The sequence below is a fragment of the Drosophila albomicans genome, unplaced genomic scaffold, assembly GCF_009650485.2.
Source record: "Drosophila albomicans strain 15112-1751.03 unplaced genomic scaffold, ASM965048v2 utg000389l_pilon, whole genome shotgun sequence".
In the NCBI taxonomy this organism is placed as follows: domain Eukaryota; kingdom Metazoa; phylum Arthropoda; class Insecta; order Diptera; family Drosophilidae; genus Drosophila; species Drosophila albomicans.
The window spans coordinates 1-22,821 of NW_026263663.1; the positions used below are offsets into that span (position 1 = coordinate 1).

General features: G+C 34.7%; 3 pseudogenes; all 3 read right to left on the minus strand.

Annotated features, from left to right (window-relative positions):
* Positions 1-2,746: 2,746 nt before the first annotated feature.
* LOC117577209 (5.8S ribosomal RNA) lies at positions 2,747-2,900 on the minus strand (annotated as a pseudogene).
* Positions 2,901-14,617: 11,717 nt separating this feature from the next.
* Positions 14,618-22,112, minus strand: LOC117577159 (large subunit ribosomal RNA; annotated as a pseudogene).
* Positions 22,113-22,438: 326 nt separating this feature from the next.
* LOC117577213 (5.8S ribosomal RNA) lies at positions 22,439-22,591 on the minus strand (annotated as a pseudogene).
* Between the last annotated feature and the right edge of the window lie 230 nt (positions 22,592-22,821).

Sequence of the window (22,821 nt, forward strand, 5' to 3'; positions counted from 1 at the left end):
AAAACTATCCGGGGAACAAGAAACTACCATAAATGATAGGAAACTCTATTACCAGAACGCAGCACAATAAACCATGTTATTGTTTCCAATCAAGCCCCGACTATCTCAATCTTCAGAGCCAATCCTTATCCCGAAGTTACGGATCTAATTTGCCGACTCCCTTACCTACATTATTCTATCGACTAGAGACTCTTCACCTTGGAGACCAGCTGCGGATATTGGTACGGCCTGTTGTGAGATTTTGCTTGTCCCCACCATAAATTTTCAAGTCCGAGGAGAAAATATCGACACAACAGTAAGTGTCATGCTCTTCTAGCCATCTACCATATCTCTCTGCGAAAGACTTCCATGTATAGTACGGCTATAAAAAACAGAAAGAAAACTCTCGATATCTCTCGACGGCTTCTTATGTCGTTCTTGTTGCCAGGATAGCACGAGGCCCATATATAATAACAAAACGGATACTCACAGGTTACGAATTGGAACCGTATTCCCTTTCGTTCAAAATTATTCAAGTTTTTTAATATGACAAAATATAAATTTTAGTTACTTTTTTTTACTTGAAAATTTCGGCTTCGCTTGAACTTAGGACGACTAACTCGTGATCAAACCACTGTTCACACGAAACCCTTCTCCACTTCAGTCCTCCAAGGTCTCATTCGATTATTTGCTACTACCACCAAGATCTGTACCAATGACGGCTCCATGGCAGGCTTACGCCAAACACTTCTAAGCACACCATTGTACCTTCTCTACTCACTAAAGTTTTCAAAAATTTATATTACAAGTAATATAAATCATCTACTTTAGCGCGTAATGTATATAGGTATACAACTTTAAGCGCCATCCATTTTAAGGCTAGTTGCTTCGGCAGTGAGTTGTTACACACTCCCTTAGCGGATTTTCGACTTCCATGATCACCGTCCTGCTGTTTTAAAGCAACCCAACGCCCTTCATGGTTCTGAATGAGTTGTTAATTTGGGCACCGTAACATTACGTTTGTTCATCCCACAGCGCCAGTTCTGCTTACCAAAGTGGCCCACTGGGCACATTATATCATAACCTTAAACTTATATCAAGAAAGTTAAGGTCTTACCCATTTAAAGTTTGAGAATAGGTTAAGATCGTTTCGACCCTAACGCCTCTAATCATTCGCTTTACCAGATAAGATTATTTTATACAACAGTAAATGCACCAGCTATCCTGAGGGAAACTCGGAAGGAACCAGCTACTAGATGGTTCGATTGCGTCTTTCGCCCCTATACTCAATTCTGACAATCGATTTGCACGTTCAGAACTGTTTCGGTCTTCCATCAGGGTTTCCCCTGACTTCAACCTGATCAAGCTATAAGTTCACCATCTTTCGGGTCACAGCATATATGCTCAAGGTACGTTCCAGTTAGAGCATAAATAATATAAATATTATTATACATAACTATATATACGCCCCGGGATTGCGTTTAATCAACTATAAATAGTTAAAAAACTAATCCCAATAATTAGTCAAGTTAATTACGCTATTAGTTTATATCCCAATAACTTGCCACATATGTTAGACTCCTTGGTCCGTGTTTCAAGACGGGTCCCGAAGTTATCCTGAAATCTTTCGCATTGTTAATCATACAAGTGCTTTATAATAAACATAAAAATCAATGATAATCATGCCATTATATAATTCCGAAAAATTAACGCACTGTACTCATATAATCTATCAGCACTTTATCAATTTTTGAAATTTATTTTATGTTTAACAATGCAAGCACTCTAATTTAAAATAAACTCTTATCAAAATTGTATTTGATAAATTCCATACATGCTAATAGATTACAATGTCCTTATATGGAAAAAAATGCACACTATCGTTATAATATTGATTAAATATTACAATTCTAATGATGAATTTTTCCATAACGGATATTCAGGTTCATCGGGCTTAACCTCTAAGCAGTTTCACGTACTATTTAACTCTCTATTCAGAGTTCTTTTCAACTTTCCCTCACGGTACTTGTTTACTATCGGTCTCATGTTTATATTTAGTTTTAGATGGAGTTATACCACCCACTTAGTGCTGCACTATCAAGCAACACGACTCTTTGGAAACATCATCTAATAAATCATTAACGTTATACGGGCCTGGCACCCTCTATGGGTAAATGGCCTCATTTTAAGAAGGACTTAAATCGTTAATTTTCTCATACTAGAATATTGACGTTCCATACACTGCATCTCACATTTGCCATATAGACAAAGTGACTTAGTGCTGAACTGATTTCTTTTCGCTCGCCGCTACTAAGAAAATCCTTGTAGTTCTTTTCCTCCCCTAATAATATGCTTACAATTCAGGGGGTAGTCCCATATGAGTTGAGGTTGTTTAATTACACTATAGACAATCTTCTGCCTATTTTGAAATATACTATTTTTTTCTGAAGTCCATAATATTCACAAAATTATTCTTTATACCATATTCGTTAATAAGAGGCAATTCTAGTTTATAAAATAATATATTTTATGCTAGACATTCCTCAATATTATTTGAAATGAATAAAGAACATATAATTCTTCAAATTTCTCATCAACAGAGTTTTAGTATTTTCATTTATTAATTCATATTATGAATATCTAAGCGAGAACTTTTTAGATTCACACTTATATTATCCAATAATATTACAATGTGCTTAAAAATGTCCGAAAAATTTTAAACAACTTATTTAGCATAGTCTTACAACCTCAACCATATGTGTCCAAGCAGCACTAAAAATTAATTTAAAGTACATAAACAGCATGGACTGCGATATGCGTTCAAAATGTCGATGTTTCATGGTCCTGCAGTTCACACGATGACGCACAGTTTGCTGCGTTCTTCATCGACCCATGAGCCGAGTGATCCACCGCTTAGAGTGATACAATTTTTTTTTATTTCATACGTTCAAGAATATTTTATGAAAGAAATTAAAATACACCATTTTACTGCATATATCAATTCCTCAATAAAATTTTTTTTATACCTAAATAAATGTTGCTGAATGGTCTTAGTTTTACATAATCGATAATAATAAGATATTATGACAAGTATATTTTAGCTAAATTTATTTATTATGATCAACATATGTAAGCGTTAACCTGCAAACAGGACAACATTGTTTTTCTTAGTTGTGCGAACCAATGTATGCGCACTGAATATGCACAATACATTTTGCAACGCATGTATATTATGGTACATATACACGCAGTTTTTTATTTATCCAAAACACATAAAACACTCTTAATACAGTATATAATAATAATAATACATGACAAACGGTTTAGCTAATTTAAATTATTATATGTTGCATAATGTATTCTCATATGATTGAATAAAAATATTTATATTTATTAGTTACATAATTTATTAAATATATGCAATTCCCTAAAAGAGAAAAAACAAATTTAATTTATTAACGGTTAGATGCATTAAAACAATAATTGATCCTTCCGCAGGTTCACCTACGGAAACCTTGTTACGACTTTTACTTCCTCTAAATAATCAAGTTCGGTCAACTTTTGCGAAACAACGTCCGGAGACCTCACTAAATAATTCAATCGGTAGTAGCGACGGGCGGTGTGCACAAAGGGCAGGGACGTAATCAATGCGAGTTAATGACTCACACTTACTGGGAATTCCAAGTTCATGTGAACAGTTTCAGTTCACAATCCCAAGCATGAAAGTGGTTCAGCGGTTTACCCGGACCTCTCGGTCTAGGAAATACACGTTGATTACTTTCATTGTAGCGCGCGTGCAGCCCAGGACATCTAAGGCATCACAGACCTGTTATTGCTCAATCTCATTATTGCTAGACGCAATTTGTCCATTTAAGAAGCTAGTGTCCTTATAATGGGACAAACCAACAGGTACGGCTCCACTTATATAAACACATTCAAACACAATAAACATTTACTGCCACCATGAATGAAGGCTATATAAGCTTCAACACCATTAATCCTGAAGATATCTATTTAATATATTGAGTCCGTTCGTTTATCGGAATTAACCAGACAAATCACTCCACGAACTAAGAACGGCCATGCACCACCACCCATTAGATTCGAGAAAGAGCTATCAATCTGTCTTACCACACTTATGTTCGGACCTGGTAAGTTTTCCCGTGTTGAGTCAAAGTAAGCCGCAGGCTCCACTCCTGGTGGTGCCCTTTCCGTCAATTCCTTTAAGTTTCAGCTTTGCAACCATACTTCCCCGGAGCCCAAAAGCTTTGGTTTCCCGGAAGCGACTGAGAGAGCCATAAAAAGTAGCTACACCCAATTGCTAGCTGGCCATCGTTTATGGTTAGAACTAGGGCGGTATCTGATCGCCTTCGAACCTCTAACTTTCGTTCTTGATTAATGAAAAACATCTTGGCAAATGCTTTCGCTTAAGTTAGTCTTACGACGGTCCAAGAATTTCACCTCTCGCGTCTCGTAATACTAATGCCCCAAAAACTGCTTCTATTAATCATTACCTCTTGATCTGAAAACCAATGAAAGCAGAACAGAGTCTTATTTCATTATCCATTGCACAGAATATTCAGGCATTTGAAGCCTGCTTTAAGCACTCTAATTTGTTCAAAGTAATTGTACCGGCCCACAATAACACTCGATGAAGAGCACTAATGCAGGTTTTTAAATAGGAGGAACATATAAAAAAGTACAAGTACCTAATTATATATATAAGAACTCCACCCGGTAATACGCTTACATACATAAAGGTATAGTACTAACTACAATTGTAAGTTGCACTACCCGTATGAAGCACAAGTTCAACTACGAAACGTTTTAACCGCAACAACTTTAATATACGCTATTGGAGCTGGAATTACCGCGGCTGCTGGCACCAGACTTGCCCTCCAATAGGTCCTTGTTAAAGGATTTAAAGTGTACTCATCCAATTACAGGGCCTCGGATATGAGTCCTGTATTGTTATTTTTCGTCACTACCTCCCCGAGCTGGGAGTGGGTAATTTACGCGCCTGCTGCCTTCCTTAGATGTGGTAGCCGTTTCTCAGGCTCCCTCTCCGGAATCGAACCCTGATTCCCCGTTACCCGTTGCAACCATGGTAGTCCTAGATACTACCATCAAAAAAGTTGATAGGCAGACATTTGAAAGATCTGTCGTCGGTACGAGACCATACGATCTGCATGTTATCTAGAGTTCAACCAGTGTAACGATCTTTGCGATCGCTTGGTTTTAGCCTAATAAAAGCACACGTTCCAGAAGGTCCGTGTTTTAATTGCATGTATTAGCTCTAGAATTACCACAGTTATCCAAGTAACTGTTAACGATCTAAGAAACCATAACTGATATAATGAGCCTTTTGCGGTTTCACTATTAATTCGTGTGTACTTTAGACATGCATGGCTTAATCTTTGAGACAAGCACTATAACTACTGGCAGATCAACCAGAATAATGTTCATTTCATTATGTAAATATATTTAAAATATAATTACATAAATCTTCAAATATGTAAAATACATGACAACTCACAAAATATTTTTGAATAACAAACGATAATATTCAATAATTGTATATATATATATTGTTATACTTGACATGTACTATACGAATGTGGCCATAATTAGATGGCATTCACGTTCGCTAGTTATAATTCACAATTGTTTATATAAAATATATATACTTATATATAAAATATATATGCATATAATCGTTCAAAAATATCATTTTATTTCAACTTACTAAAATATATTATATCACACATGCATATTTATAATTTAAATTCAATTAATTGGAATAAAAAATTATTTTATTTTGATGACAAATTGATAATTTTATCTAATTCTGCATTTACTGTAGACAATATTATATTTAGTAAAAAAACCTCCGTCCACAATAGTGTCCTAGAGGATTTTTCAATTATTCACAAAATATTAATTCTTTAGCTACGAAACACCGTCTTCTTTTGAAAAAGACATTTAATACATTATATGCTTATATAATAGTAATAATTATATAACCATTATAATAGTATCAATTTTTATATCGGATGAGACTAATAATTAATAATAATAACATAATTATTACTTAATATGCAAACTGAAATATATGCATCCAATACATATATACGGTGATGAGCACACACTGCCACCATGTATAGTTTTGTGACACGTTTCTACAATGCTTTATTTTATTTAGTAATTACCATCTAACGTATCTTTTTGTTTGCACTAATTAAATAATACAACAGTAAAACTTCATTATTTTTAACTTTTTTAATCATATTGCCTTCTATATGATTATTTTTCATATATTATGCGAATATGACTTATTGGCAAGACTCACTCCATATACATAGTCATATATATTTCACTTGTGAAAATTTTTCTCATATGACATGCCTGCTCGACATCACCACCCCTATATAGGTTTTGTGACACGTTTTCACAACCAGCTCATTTTACTAAGGTATACCACCTAATGTATCTTTATGTTGCACTAATTTAATAATGCAACAGTAAAAACTTCATTATTTTTAACTTTTTTAATCATATTGCCTTCTATTGATTAGCAAATGTTCTTTATGTTGCATTATATTCAATATCATACTTATATGAACTATGCCGGCAAGACTCACTCCATATACATAGTCATATATATTTCACTGTGAAATTTTTCTCATATGACATCCTGCTCGACATCACCACCCCTATATAGGTTTTGTGACACGTTTTCTACAACCAGCTCATTTTACTAAGGTATACCACCTAATGTATCTTTATGTTGCACAATTTCAATAATGCAACAGTAAAACTTCATTATTTTTAGAACTTTTTTAATCATATTGCCTTCTATATGATTATTTTCATATATTATTTATATATGACTTATGCCGGCAAGACTCACTCCATATACATAGTCATATATATTTCACTTGTGAAATTTTTCTCATATGACATGCCTGCTCGACATCACCACCCCTATATAGGTTTTGTGACACGTTTTCTACAACCAGCTCATTTTACTAAGGTATATTCATACCACCTAATGTATCTTTTTGTTGCACTAATTTAATAATGCAACAGTAAAACTTCATTATTTTTAACTTTTTTAATCATATTGCCTTCTATATGATTATTTTCATATATTATTTATATATGACTTATGCCGGCATGAACACACTCCATATAAATAGTCATATATATTTCACTTGTGAAATTTTTCTCATATGACATGCCTGCCCGACCTCACCACCCCTATATAGGTTTTGTGACACGTTTTCTACAATGCAGCTCATTTTATTTAGTATACCACCTAACGTATCTTTATTGTTGCACTAATTTAATAATACAACAGTAAAAACTTCATTATTTTTAACTTTTTTAATTCATATTGCCTTCTATATGATTATTTTCATATATTATTTATATATGACTTATGCCGGCAAGACTCACTCTCATATACATAGTCATATATATTTCACTTGTGAAATTTTTCTCAATATGACATGCCTGCCTCGACATCACCACCCCTATATAGGTTTGTGACACGTTTTCTACAATATTTTTACTAAGGTATACCACCTAATGTATTCTTTATGTTGCCACTAATTTAATAATGCAACAGTAAAACTTCATTATTTAACTTTTTTAATCAATTGCCTTCTATATGATATTTCATATATTATTTATATATGACTTATGCCGGAATGACACTCATATAAATAGTCATATATATATTCACTTTGTGAAATTTTATATGACATGCAGCTGCCATTCACCACCCCTATATAGGTTTTGTGACACGTTTTCTACAATGCTCTATTATTTAGTATTACCATCTAACGTATCTTTATGTTGCACTAATAATAATACAACAGTAAAACTTCATTATTTAACTTTTTTAATCATATTGCCTCTATATGATTATTTTCATATATTTTATATATGACTTATGCCGCAAGACTCACTCCATATAATCATATATATTTCACTTCTAAATTTTTCTCATATGACATGCCTGCTCGACATCACCACCCCTATATAGTTTTGTGACACGTTTCTACAACCAGCTCATTTTACTAAGGTATACCACTAATGTATCTTTATGTTGCACTAATTTAATAATGCAACAGTAAAACTTCATTATTTTAAACTTTTTAATCATATTGCCTTCTATATGATTATTTTCATATATTATTATATATATATGACTTATGCCGGCATGACTCACTCCATATACATAGTCATATATATTTCACTTGTGAAATTTTTCTCATATGACATGCCTGCTCGACATCACCCACCTATATATAGGTTTTGTGACACGTTTTCTACAACCAGCTTATTTTACTTAGTTATTACCATCCTAACGTATCTTTATGTTGCACTAATTAATAATACAACAGTAAAACTTCATTATTTTTAACTTTTTTAATCATATTGCCTTCTATATGATTATTTCATATATTATTTATATATGACTTATGCCGGCAAGACTCACTCCATATACATAGTCATATATATTTCACTTGTGAAATTTTTCTCATATGACATGCCTGCTCGACATCACCACCCCTATATAGGTTTTGTGACACGTTTTCTACAACCAGCTCATTTTTACTAAGGTATACCACCTAATGTATCTTTATGTTGCACTAATTTAATAATGCAACAGTAAAACTTCATTATTTTTTAACTTTTTAATCATATTGCCTTCTATATGATTATTTTCATATATTATTTATATATGACTTATGCCGGCATGACACTCCATATAAATAGTCATATATATTTCACTTGTGAAATTTTTCTCATATGACATGCCTGCCCGACCTCACCACCCCTATATAGGTTTTGTGACACGTTTTCTACAATGCTCTTATTTTATTTAGTATTACCATCTAACGTATCTTTTTGTTGCACTAATTTAATAATACAACAGTAAAACTTCATTATTTTTAACTTTTTAATCATATTGCCTTCTATATGATTATTTCATATATTTATTTATATATGACTTATGCCGGCAAGACTCACTCCATATACATAGTCATATATATTTCACTTGTGAAATTTTTCTCATATGACATGCCTGCTCGACATCACCACCCCTATATAGGTTTTGTGACACGTTTTCTACAACCAGCTCATTTTACTAAGGTATACCACCTAATGTATCTTTATGTTGCACTAATTTAATAATGCAACAGTAAAACTTCATTATTTTTAACTTTTTTAATCATATTGCCTTCTATATGATTATTTTCATATATTATTTATATATGACTTATGCCGGCATGACACTCCATATAAATAGTCATATATATTTCACTTGTGAAATTTTTCTCATATGACATGCCTGCCCGACCTCACCACCCCTATATAGGTTTTGTGACACGTTTTCTACAATGCTCTTATTTTATTTAGTATTACCATCTAACGTATCTTTTTGTTGCACTAATTTAATAATACAACAGTAAAACTTCATTATTTTTAACTTTTTTAATCATATTGCCTTCTATATGATTATTTTCATATATATTTATATATGACTTATGCCGGCAAGACTCACTCCATATACATAGTCATATATATTTCACTTGTGAAATTTTTCTCATATGACATGCCTGCTCGACATCACCACCCTATATAGGTTTTGTGACACGTTTTTCTACAACCAGCTCATTTTATTAAGGTATACCACCTAACTATCTTTATGTTGCACTAATTTAATAATGCAACAGTAAAACTTCATTATTTTTAACTTTTTTAATCATATTGCCTTCTATATGATTATTTTCATATATTATTTATATATGACTTATGCCGGCAAGACTCACTCCATATACATAGTCATATATATTTCACTTGTGAAATTTTTCTCATATGACATGCCTGCTCGACATCACCACCCCTATATAGGTTTTGTGACACGTTTTCTACAACCAGCTCATTTTACTAAGGTATACCACCTAATGTATCTTTATGTTGCACTAATTTAATAATGCAACAGTAAAACTTCATTATTTTTAACTTTTTTAATCATATTGCCTTCTATATGATTATTTTCATATATTATTTATATATGACTTATGCCGGCAAGACTGACACTCCATATAAATAGTCATATATATTTCACTTGTGAAATTTTTCTCATATGACATGCCTGCTCGACCTCACCACCCCTATATAGGTTTTGTGACACGTTTTCTACAATGCTCATTTTTATTTAGTATTACCATCTAACGTATCTTTTTGTTGCACTAATTTAATAATACAACAGTAAAACTTCATTATTTTTAACTTTTTTAATCATATTGCCTTCTATATGATATATATATTATTTATATATGACTTATGCCGGCAAGACTCACTCCATATACATAGTCATATATATTTCACTTGTGAAATTTTTCTCATATGACATGCCTGCTCGACATCACCACCCCTATATAGGTTTTGTGACACGTTTTCTACAACCTCTCATTTTACTAAGGTATACCACCTAATGTATCTTTATGTTGCACTAATTTAATAATGCAACAGTAAAACTTCATTATTTTTAACTTTTTTAATCATATTGCCTTCTATATGATTATTTTCATATATTATTTATATATGACTTATGCCGGCATGACACTCCATATAAATAGTCATATATATTTCACTTGTGAAATTTTTCTCATATGACATGCCTGCTCGACCTCACCACCCCTATATAGGTTTTGTGACACGTTTTCTACAATGCTCTTATTTTACTTTAGTATACCACTAACGTATCTTTATGTTGCACTAATTTAATAATGCAACAGTAAAACTTCATTATTTTTAACTTTTTTAATCATATTGCCTTCTATATGATTATTTTCATATATTATTTATATATGACTTATGCCGGCAAGACTCACTCCATATACATAGAATATATATTTCACTTGTGAAATTTTTCTCATATGACATGCCTGCTCGACATCACCACCCCTATATAGGTTTTGTGACACGTTTTCTACAACCAGCTCATTTTACTAAGGTATACCACCTAATGTATCTTTATGTTGCACTAATTTAATAATACAACAGTAAAACTTCATTATTTTATTAACTTTTTTAATCATATTGCCTTCTATATGATTATTTTCATATATTATTTATATATGACTTATGCCGGCATTACACTCCATATACATAGACATATATATTTCACTTGTGAAATTTTTCTCATATGACATGTGCCAAACCTCACCACCCCTATATAGGTTTTTGACACGTTTTCTACAACCCGCTCATTTTACTAAGGTCTATACCACCTAATGTATCTTTATGTTGCACTATTTTAATAATACAACAGTTTTTTCATTCTCGTTTTAACTTTTCAATCATATTGCCTTCTAATACTAGTTTCAATATAAATTGTTTGACATATGCCGGCAATTTTTTTGTCAATATAACTAGTCATATATATTTCACTTGATTTTTATCATATGACATGCATGCCCGAATGCTATATAATTTTGTGACACGTTTTAAATTCAAAAATCTTTCTCATTTTACTAAGTTCTACCAAATGTATCTTTATGTTGACCACTATTTCTCAACAATAAAACTTATCTCGGTAGAACCTCATATCATATTTATTTCAAAATCATTTGTATTAAAAAAATTTTTCTCAAGTTAAATTAAAATCTTATCTCATTATACTTGTTATAAAAATGATATATAAATTGTTTTTTCTTCATTTTCATATGTGAAATTTTTTGTCATAGTGAACTCATATTCGGTAGACCTCATATCATATGGCTGCAGTTCAATAAAAAATTCACAAGTCCAAAAAAGTCCAAAAAATTTTTTTCTCAAGTTAAATTCAAAATCTTAATTCATTTTATTAAAAACTGTATAAAATGATATATAAAAAGTTTTTTCTTCAATTTTCATATGTTGAAATTTTTTGTCAAAGTTGAACTCATATCTCGGTAGAACCTCATATCATATGGCTGCAGTTCAATAAAAAATTCACCAAGTCCAAAAAATTTTTTTCTCAAGTTAAATTCAAAAATCTTATCTCATTATATTAATAAACTGTATAAAATGATATATAAAAAAGTTTTTTCTTCAATTTTCATATGTTGAAATTTTTTGTCAAAGTTGAACTCATATCTCGGTAGAACCCTCATATCATATGGCTGCAGTTCAATAAAAAATTTCACCAAGTCCAAAAAATCTTTTTCTCAAGTTAAATTCAAAATCTTATCTCATTATATTAATAAAACTGTATAAAATGATATTTAAAAAGTTTTTTCTTCAATTTTCATATGTTGAAATTTTTTGTCAAAAGTTGAACTCATCTCTCGGTAGAAACTCATATCATATGGCTGCAGTTCAATAAAAAATTCACCAAGTCCAAAAAAATCTTTTTTCTCAAGTTAAATTCAAAATCTTATCTCATTATATTAAATAACTGTATAAAATGATATTTAAAAAGTTTTTTTTTCTTCAATTTTCATATGTTGAAATTTTTGTCATAGTTGAACTCATCTCTCGGTAGAACCTCATATCATATGGCTGCAATTCAATAAAAAAATTCACCAAGTCCAAAATAATTTTTTTCTCAAGTTAAATACAAAATTGTATCTCATTTTATTAATAAACTGTATATAAAATGATATTTAAAAAGTTTTTTCTTCAATTTTCATATGTTGAAATTTTTTGTCAAAGTGAACTCATCTCTCGGTAGAACCTCATTCATGTGGCTGCAGTTCAATAAAAATTTTACCAAGTCCAAAAAATCTTTTTCTCAAGTTAAATTCAAAATCTTATCTCATTATATTAATAAAACAGTATAAAATGCTATTTAAAAAGTTTTTTCTTCAATTTTCATATGTTGAAATTTTTTGTCAAAGTTGAACTCATATCTCATGTCTTAATTTTCGCCACTAATATATGGCGTTCTTTTGCTACCAAATAAAAATTGTTATGAAATAAATAATGCATATATAAAATACGCAAGTATTTGTAACACATAGATTACATACATAAAAGTATTATCTCATCATAGATATTAATAAATAATAATATGCCATATATATATAAATATGATGGCGTCATACCAATGTAATTGCGTACCATATAAAATATTTATACACAAGTATTTTGTACAAGATATACTATGCATATTCTTATTTTTCGCCACACTAATATGATGGCGTTCTTTTTGCTACCAAATAAATATATATAACTAACCGCTTACTAAATAAATGCATATTTAAAATACGCAAGTATTTTGTACACATAGATATACTATGCATATTCTTATTTTTCGCCACTAATATAATGGCGTTCCTTTTGCTACCAAATAAATATATATAACCAACGCATTATAAATATAATGCATATATAAAAATACGCAAGTCTACACATAGATATACTATGCATATTCTTTGATTTTCGCCACTAATATAATGGCGTTCCTTTTGCTACCAAATAAATATATATAACCAACGCATAATAAATAAATGCATATATAATTTTAATGCAAGTATTTTGTATACATAGATATACTATATGCATATTCTTAATTTTCGCCACTAATATAATGGCGTTCCTTTTGCTACCAAATAAATATATATAACTAACGCATACTAAATAAATGCATATTTAAAATACGCAAGTATTTTGTACACATAGATATATACCTTGCATATTCTTAATTTTCGCCACTAATATGATGACGTTCCTTTTGCTACAAATAAATATATAATGCAAATAAATGCATATATAAAATACGCAAGTATTTTGTACACATAGATATACTATGCATATTCTTATTTTCGCCACTAATATAATGGCGTTCCTTTTGCTACCAAATAAATATATATAACCAACGCATAATAAATAAATGCATATATAAAATATGCAAGTGTTTTGGTATACTTAGATATACTTAGTGCATATTATTAATTTTCGCCACTAATATAAATGGCGTTCCTTTTGCTACCAAATAAATATAAATAACTAACGCATACTAAATAAATGCATATTTAAAATACGCAAGTATTTTGTACACATAGTTATACCTTTGCATATTCTTAATTTTCGCCACTAATATGATGACGTTCCTTTTGCTACCAAATAAATATATATAACCAACGCATTATAAATAAATGCATATATAAAATACGCAAGTATTTTGTACACATAGATATACTATGCATATTCTTAATTTTCGCCACTAATATAATGGCGTTCCTTTTGCTACCAAATAAATATATATAAACAACGCATAATAAATAAATGCATATATAAAATATGCAAGTATTTTGTATACATAGATATACTACTATGCATATTATTAATTTCGCCACTAATATAATGGCGTTCCTTTTGCTACCAAATAAATATATATAACTAACGCATACTAAATAAATGCATATTTAAAATACACAAGTATATTTTGTACACATAGATATATTATTTATTTATATATATATAATATATTTATATATTAATATAAATTTTCTTCTTATATGCGTAATTGTATAACACATAATTAATAATTATGCATACAATTTTGCATATTTATATATATAAATATATATATAATATATTTTTTATATATGCCTTAAACATATATATTTTATCGAATCGTCAAGCAAAGGATAAGCTTCAGTGGATCGCAGTATGGCAGCTGCTCAACCACTTACAACACCTTGCCTGTTATAAAAGTCGTTTACAATTGATTCAAGGCTTTGTCATTGTATTAAATAATGTTTTAATATATAAACTAGCGCGGCACCAGGTGATCGAAGATCCTCCCAATTTACTATGTTATATGTAACATTGGCATCACATCCATCGTCGTCTATTAAATGAATAATAAACTTTTAATGGTTTAGAAGCCATACAATGCAAATTGCCCCTTATTTATCATTGCAGTCCAGCACGGATACGACCTTAGAGGCGTTCAGGCATAATCCAACGGACGTAGCGTCATACCACTGTTCGCTCGAACAAGTATTGTGCCATTGGTCCGTACCTGCGGTTCCTCTCGTACTACGCAGGAATGCTGTCGCAACAACGTTTTTGTCATTAGTAGGGTAAAACTAACCTGTCCTCACGACGGTCTAAACCCAGCTCACGTTCCCTTGCATGGGTGAACAATCCAACGCTTGGTGAATTTTGCTTCACAATGATAGGAAGAGCCGACATCGAAGGATCAAAAAGCGACGTCGCTATGAACGCTTGGCCGCCACAAGCCAGTTATCCCTATGGTAACTTTTCTGACACCTCTTGTTAAAAAACTCTTTAAACCAAAAGGATCGATAGGCCGAGCTTTTGCTGTCCCTGTGTGTACTGAACACCGAGATCAAGTCAGCATTTGCCCTTTTGCTCTATGTGTGGTTTCTGTCCGCACTGAGCTGGCCTTGGGACACCTCCGTTATTATTTGAGAGATGTACCGCCCCAGTCAAACTCCCTACCTGGCAATGTCCTTGAATTGGATCATACCTGAGTAATTGGAGTTATACCAAATTTTTAATTTAAGAACACATAAATGCACTCTCTCATTAATGAATTTGTTGCGATTATATAACAAAACTCGTGATACTTTGATCAAGAAGCTTGCATCAAACCCCAATACCATAAGATATAATAAATATATCCGTATAATGGCTAGGAAATGATACACGTTCCATTTAATCAAGTAAGTAAGGAAACAATAAGAGTAGTGGTATTTCATTGTCGATACTAAACCCGAATTTAATATCTCCCACTTATTCTACACCTCTTATGTCTCCTTACACTGCCAGATTAGAGTCAAGCTCAAAAGGGTCTTCTTTCCCGCTAATTATTCCAAGCCCGTTCCCTTGGCTGTGGTTTTCGCTAGATAGTAGATAGGGACAGTAGGAATCTCGTTAATCCATTCATGCGCGTCACTAATTAGATGACGAGGCATTTGGCTATTTTTTTTTTTTTTTTTTTTTTTTTTAGTAAATGAATTTGCCCACACAACAATGCCATATATGAATGGCACGTCATATGACTGTTTTCCCTTTACTTTGTACACAATAGATGTTGGCCAGTGTAGTTGACTTTCATGAGGAAAGTAAACCTCGGTGCTAACCCACTCCTTGGCGATATCCAGTATGGAACATGAACGTCTTAAAGCCGCAGACTCCGCCATCTACCACCCTGGTACTGATAATATTGCTATCACCAGCGTTAAGGGACTCCCAGTGCTCTCAGTCGTTTTACCGACCGATAGCTCCAGATGCCCCTCCAGTTTAGCGTAGCAGAAACGATTTTAATGTCCTCATGTGCCCGATAATCCGGAACCAGAGCCGTTCGTACGTCCTGTCTGTCGTAGATCTCAACCTTACACTCTGATGAGCTTGGTCAAGATCAAGTCCGTCAGTCACAACCTGAGCGTCGATCACTATATAGTGTGATCTGGTCGGAAACCCACCAGGTCCGGCTTATATATCCTGTTCTCTCCCTGCAGACTTGGTTCAGCAATGACAGAGTAGCCTCTCGTCTCAAGTCCCCGCTTGAGATAATTAGCTACACTGTTGTGTCTAGCCACCCGCCTCCCATGCGTACGATGACACTTCTGCAGAATGTGGTTTAGTGATTCGGGAGCATCACATCCTGCACGACACTGCTCTCCAATTCGTGCCTTCCCCTCGTGTACGAGACCCGCGTGGGTAGGGCATTTATCCGCAGTTTGATCCCATTCAAAATAAGCTTTTTCCAGTTAACAAACGCGTGGGTGCGACAACCCACCCGTGTTTGCGGAGCATAACGCCCTGCTTCACGGAGACCGCTACCATCAACAGAGGAGTGCAAACCTATCCGCCAGTACGAATCGATCAAAAGGCGTGTATCCAGAGCCGCGTCTCCCGATGCCTTGCACCTATCTCGGGCCCTCCGAATTTCCGCACTAAGGAACGAAACTGGCCGTCTCGGATTGCTCGAGGTGGGGCCATTTTATGTTCGTTAGCCTCTGTATGCGCAGCATTGGAGCTGTCCTTTCGAACTGAGGGAACACCGAGACCCCCACTTGTGTGGGGGGGCATGGAAGAATGCTACTGACACATCCATAGGAAGATCTAACCATTTCTTTACGACCGACCGTACCAGTCTGTCACACTTTCTCAAAACGCCTATTGCCACACTACCAAGGGTTAGCTTGTGATATAGCTGTGGAATGAGGACAGTTCTGAGGGCGAATAACTTCTGCTGTGGCTTTCAGGGGGACCCGCGATATGATATCCAATCTGGGACCAATGTCCTCAGTCGGATTGTAGCGGGCCCTCCCGTCCGCAGTGAACTGAATGCCGAGATACCTCCACTCCTCCGAATACTTTCAAGCTTGGACACGTGCGCGAACCTACACAGAAGCTCCGTGATTCGATCACAGTACACTTCTGCTTCGGTTGCCCCTTGACACTAACAGTAAAACACTTATTAGCGTTTAGGGTCAGCCCAACGGACGCCAAAAAGGAGACCGGTGGTATCCAATAATTGCCTGAAGGCCCTTCGGTGTTAGAAAGCAAACAACACCAGATCGTCTGCGAACGCTGCAGCGTTTGTTTTGGCACTCCGACACTGACACCAATCTCGTCCGGTGTAGAGACCTGAGCAACCGGTCGATGACAAGTTGAACATATGTGGAGACAAAGGGTCACCCTGCTTCACACTCTAGCAGGGACGAATTCCTCTGATCTCCAGCCTTTTACCATTGAGACTATGCCACCTCCAAGTACAAGCTACTACGTAGTCAACAAAACCCGTTGTCACCATACGCGGATAGGGTGTCAATTACCGCTGCGTAGACACAGAGTCAAACGCTTTCTGACATTCAAGCTGTCGCGAATATACGCACCGACGCATGACGCCTTGGTTCCCTCAGGATATGTCAAACTATGTCCGTATCGGCCAACCCAGTCATAAAGAAACCCCACGCTGACGCGAGATCCCAATCGACTGATGAGCCATCGAGATGCAAGATGATGGCATTGAGTTGTCTAACTATGACAGAAGGCACGATATCGACGGAATCTCTGGTCGGGAGCTCTTTACCGTCTTCGGGGATGAAAAACGGTTCGACCATTCGGAAGAGTGTGGGCTAGTTGCCGCACAGAGAAGAGGTTCATGATGCGAGAGCATAACACCACTGGAATACTCTGGGCAGTTCTGAGAATATTCCGCGTCCGGTCCGGGAAGAAGTCAATGCACTTGATCAATTGCAGGTCCCTAGACGTAATAGGTGACATACCCCCTCAAGCAAGTGTCCCATATGGGGCACGGTGCTATTGCAAGAGAAAGGCTCTGCTGTGTCATGACTCTCTCCAGTATGGTTCCATAATCTCTTGGTTGGCATTACCGACTCGTCGGGTCCTGCAAGCAAGGATCCAATGCATCGACCTTATGTTTGTCCCAGTTACGCTGAAACCTAGCGAACTGCTCTGCCTTCTATTTTGTCTCCTATTGCGAGGCTCAGAAAGACTCTCGCCGAACCGGACCTTCGGTTTCGATTCGGAAAATTTCCAGGAGATAGTTAGACAAACACTGGAGAAGTGCTTCTTTGCCAAGTCTGCGCCTCCATCCATGATATTCATTGCAGAACCTCGACTCTCCACGATCGAACATCCCCACAGCGTGGCCGAAGCCCCGCAGTATCCGCATGAGACGTCGTCCGAAGTATCGATTGTATTGGAACCGACCTGACATTGAAGAAGAAGGACTCAAGCCCACTTATACTAGGGCGGCGCGCGTAAATGGTTTGTCCACAATTCGGATAAGAGCCGCTTGCCCTCTTAGCGCTCATTTTGCCCTTATAATTATCCCCTGTCGACACTTTTAATAGCATCGACGCTGCGTTCTGAAAATGCAACGCCAGCTTTTTATTAATGACCTCTCGCCATGCTATGAGCTCAATTCCTTCCTCGCCATCATGGCCAATTCTTCTCACACCACCTGGTTTTCACTCAACACGACTCATCAAGCCCCATTTTAAGATATAATTCATTATGTGCGAAGAACAAGACAAGAAATAGAGAACAGCAATCTAACGTCTTTATATAACCTAGCGCATTCCCACATAGAGATCCAACAACTGATTAGCATCTACCTTCCCATATAACAATAAGATGGCAATAACAATACAAGGATCCGATAGGAGATACATGAATAACTTCAGCTTATCCGAGCTAGATATAATTAAATAATGCAACATACATATTATCAGAGAACCATACAGAGGAGTAAGAATAACACCAATAGAACCAATATATACGACCGCTATATTCGCATAGACATGCACCTACATCGGTTACCAGAACACCCGGAGGAACCAACGAGGACACCAAGTATATGAGGCAAATGTATGCCATAATGAGTCAGAGAAGACTTGATATGACAACGAAGGCGGTAGTCCACTTGCATTGCTAGATAAATGAACCATATAATTCCCCTTACTGCAGACACCATTGATCCTCCAAGAGAGAGTCATAGTTACTCCCGCCGTTGACCGCGCTACTTGAATTCTTCACTTTGACATCAGAGCACTGGCAGAAAATCACATTGTGTCAACACCGCTAGGGCCATCACAATGCTTTGTTAATTAGACAGTCGGATTCCCCCAAGTCCGTGCCAGTTCTGAATTGATGTTAATTGATAATCGTTATATAATTTAAAAGAACTAGCTGGTGCCCAACTAGTATTCTAAAAATTTTAGCAAGAAAGTTCCACAATTGGCTACGTAACTAAAACTATCCGGGAACAAGAAACTACCATAAATGATAGAAACTCTATTTACCCAGAACGAGCACATAAACCATGTTATTGTTTCCCAATCAAGCCCGACTATCTCAATCTTCAGAGCCAATCCTTATCCCGAAGTTACGGATCTAATTTGCCGACTTCCCTTACCTACATTATTCTATCGACTAGAGACTCTTCACCTTGGAGACCAGCTGCGGATATTGGTACGGCCTGTTGAGAAGTTTGCGTGTCCCCACCATAAATTTTTCAAGGTCCGAGGAGAGAAATATCGACACAACAGTATATGTCATGCTCTTCTAGCCCATCTACCATATCTCTCTGCGAAAGACTTCCATGGTAGTACGGCTATAAAACAGAAAAGAAAACTCTTCCGATATCTCTCGACGGCTTCTTTATGGTCGTTCCTGTTGCCAGGATGAGCACGAGGCCCATATTTAATAACAAACGGATACTCAACAGGTTACGGAATTGGAACCGTATTCCCTTTCGTTCAAAATTTATTCAAGTTTTTTAATTATGACAAAATATAAATTTTAGTTACTTTTTTTACTTGAAAATTTTCGGCTTTCGCCTTGAACTTAGGACCGACTAACTCGTGATCAACCACTGTTCACACGAAACCCTTCTCCACTTCAGTCCTCCAAGGTCTCATTCGATTATTTGCTACTACCACCAAGATCTGTACCAATGACGGCTCCATGCAGGCTTACGCCAAACACTTCTAAGCACACCATTGTACCTTCCTACTCACTAAAGTTTCAAAATTTATATTACAAGTAATATAAATCATCTACTTTAGCGGTAATGTATAGGTATACAACTTAAGCGCCATCCATTTTAAGGGCTAGTTGCTTCGGCAGGTGAGTTGTTACACACTCCTTAGCGGATTTCGACTTCCATGATCACCGTCCTGCTGTTTTAAGCAACCAACGCCTTTCATGGTTTCTGAATGAGTTGTTAATTTGGGCACCGTAACATTACGTTTGGTTCATCCCACAGCGCCAGTTCTGCTTACCAAAAGTGGCCCACTGGCACATTATATCATAACCTTAAACTTCATATCAAGAAAGTTAAGGTTCTTACCATTTAAAGTTTGAGAATAGGTTAAGATCGTTTCGACCCTAAGGCCTCTAATCATTCGCTTTACCAGATAAGATTATTTTATAGGAAACAGTTAAATGCACCAGCTATCCTGAGGGAAACTTCGGAAGGAACCAGCTACTAGATGGTTCGATTGGTCTTTCGCCCCTATACTCAATTCTGACAATCGATTTGCACGTCAGAACTGTTTCGGTCTTCCATCAGGGTTTCCCCTGACTTCAACCTGATCAAGTATAGTTCACCATCTTTCGGGTCACAGCATATATGCTCAAGGTACGTTCCAGTTAGAGGCATAAATAATATAAATATTATTATACATAACTATATATAGAACGCCCCGGGATTGCGTTAATCAACTATAAATAGTTAAAAAACTAATCCCAATAATAGTCAAGTTAATTACGCTATTAGGTTTATATCCCAATAACTTGCACATATGTTAGACTCCTTGGTCCGTGTTTCAAGACGGGTCCCGAAGGTATCCTGAATCTTTCGCATTGTTAATCATACAAGTGCTTATAATAAACATAAAAATCAATGATAATCATGCCATTATATAATTCCGAAAAATTAACGCACTGTACTCATATAATCTATCAGCACTTTATCAAATTTTTGAAATTTATTTTATGTTAAAATGCAAGCACTCTAATTTAAATAAACTCTTATCAAAATTGTTTGATAAATTCCATACATGCTAATAGATTACAATGTCCTTATATGGAAAAAATGCACACTATCGTTATAATATTGATTAAATATTACAATTCTAATGATGAATTTTCCATAACGGATATTCAGGTTCATCGGGGCTTAACCTCTAAGCAGTTTCACGTACTATTTAACTCTCTATTCAGAGTTCTTTTCAACTTTCCCTCACGGTACTTGTTTACTATCGGTCTCATGGTTATATTTTAGTTTTAGATGGAGTTTACCACCCACTTAGTGCTGCACTATCAAGCAACACGACTCTTTGGAAACATCATCTAATAATCATTAACGTTATACGGGCCTGGCACCCTCTATGGGTAAATGGCCTCATTTAAGAAGGACTTAAATCGTTAATTTCTCATACTAGAATATTGACGTTCCATACACTGCATCTCACATTTGCCATATAGACAAAGTGACTTAGTGCTGAACTGATTTCTTTTCGCTCGCCGCTACTAAGAAAATCCTTGTTAGTTTCTTTTCCTCCCCTAATTAATATGCTTAAATTCAGGGGGTAGTCCCATATGAGTTGAGGTTGTTTAATTACACTTATAGACAATTCTCTGCCTATTTTGAAATATACTATTTTTTCTTGAAGGTCCATAATATTCACAAAATTATTCTTTATACATATTCGTTAATAAGAGGCAATTCTAGTTTATAAAATAATATATTTTATGCTAGACATTCCTCAATATTATTTGAAATGAATAAAGAACATATAATTCTTCAAATTTCTCATGCAACAGAGTTTTAGTATTTTCATTTATTAATTCATATTATGAATATCTTAAGCGAGAACTTTTTAGATTCACACTTATATTATCCAATAATATACAATGTGCTTAAAATTCCGAAAAATAGCAGCACTAAAAAATTAATTAAAGTACATAACAGCATGGACTGCGATATGCGTTCAAAATGTCGATGTTCATGTGTCCTGCAGTTCACACGATGACGCACAGTTTGCTGCGTTCTTCATCGACCCATGAGCCGAGTGATCCACCGCTTAGAGTGATACAATTTTTTTTTATTTCATTACGTCAAGAATATTTTTATTGAAAGAAATTAAAAATACACCATTTTTACTGGCATATATCAATTCCTTCAATAAAATTTTTTTTTTTATACCTAAATAAATGTTGCGAAATGTCTTAGTTTTACATAATCGATAATAATAAGATATATGACAAGTATATTTTTAGCTAAATTATTTATTATGATCAACATATGTAAAAGCGTTAACC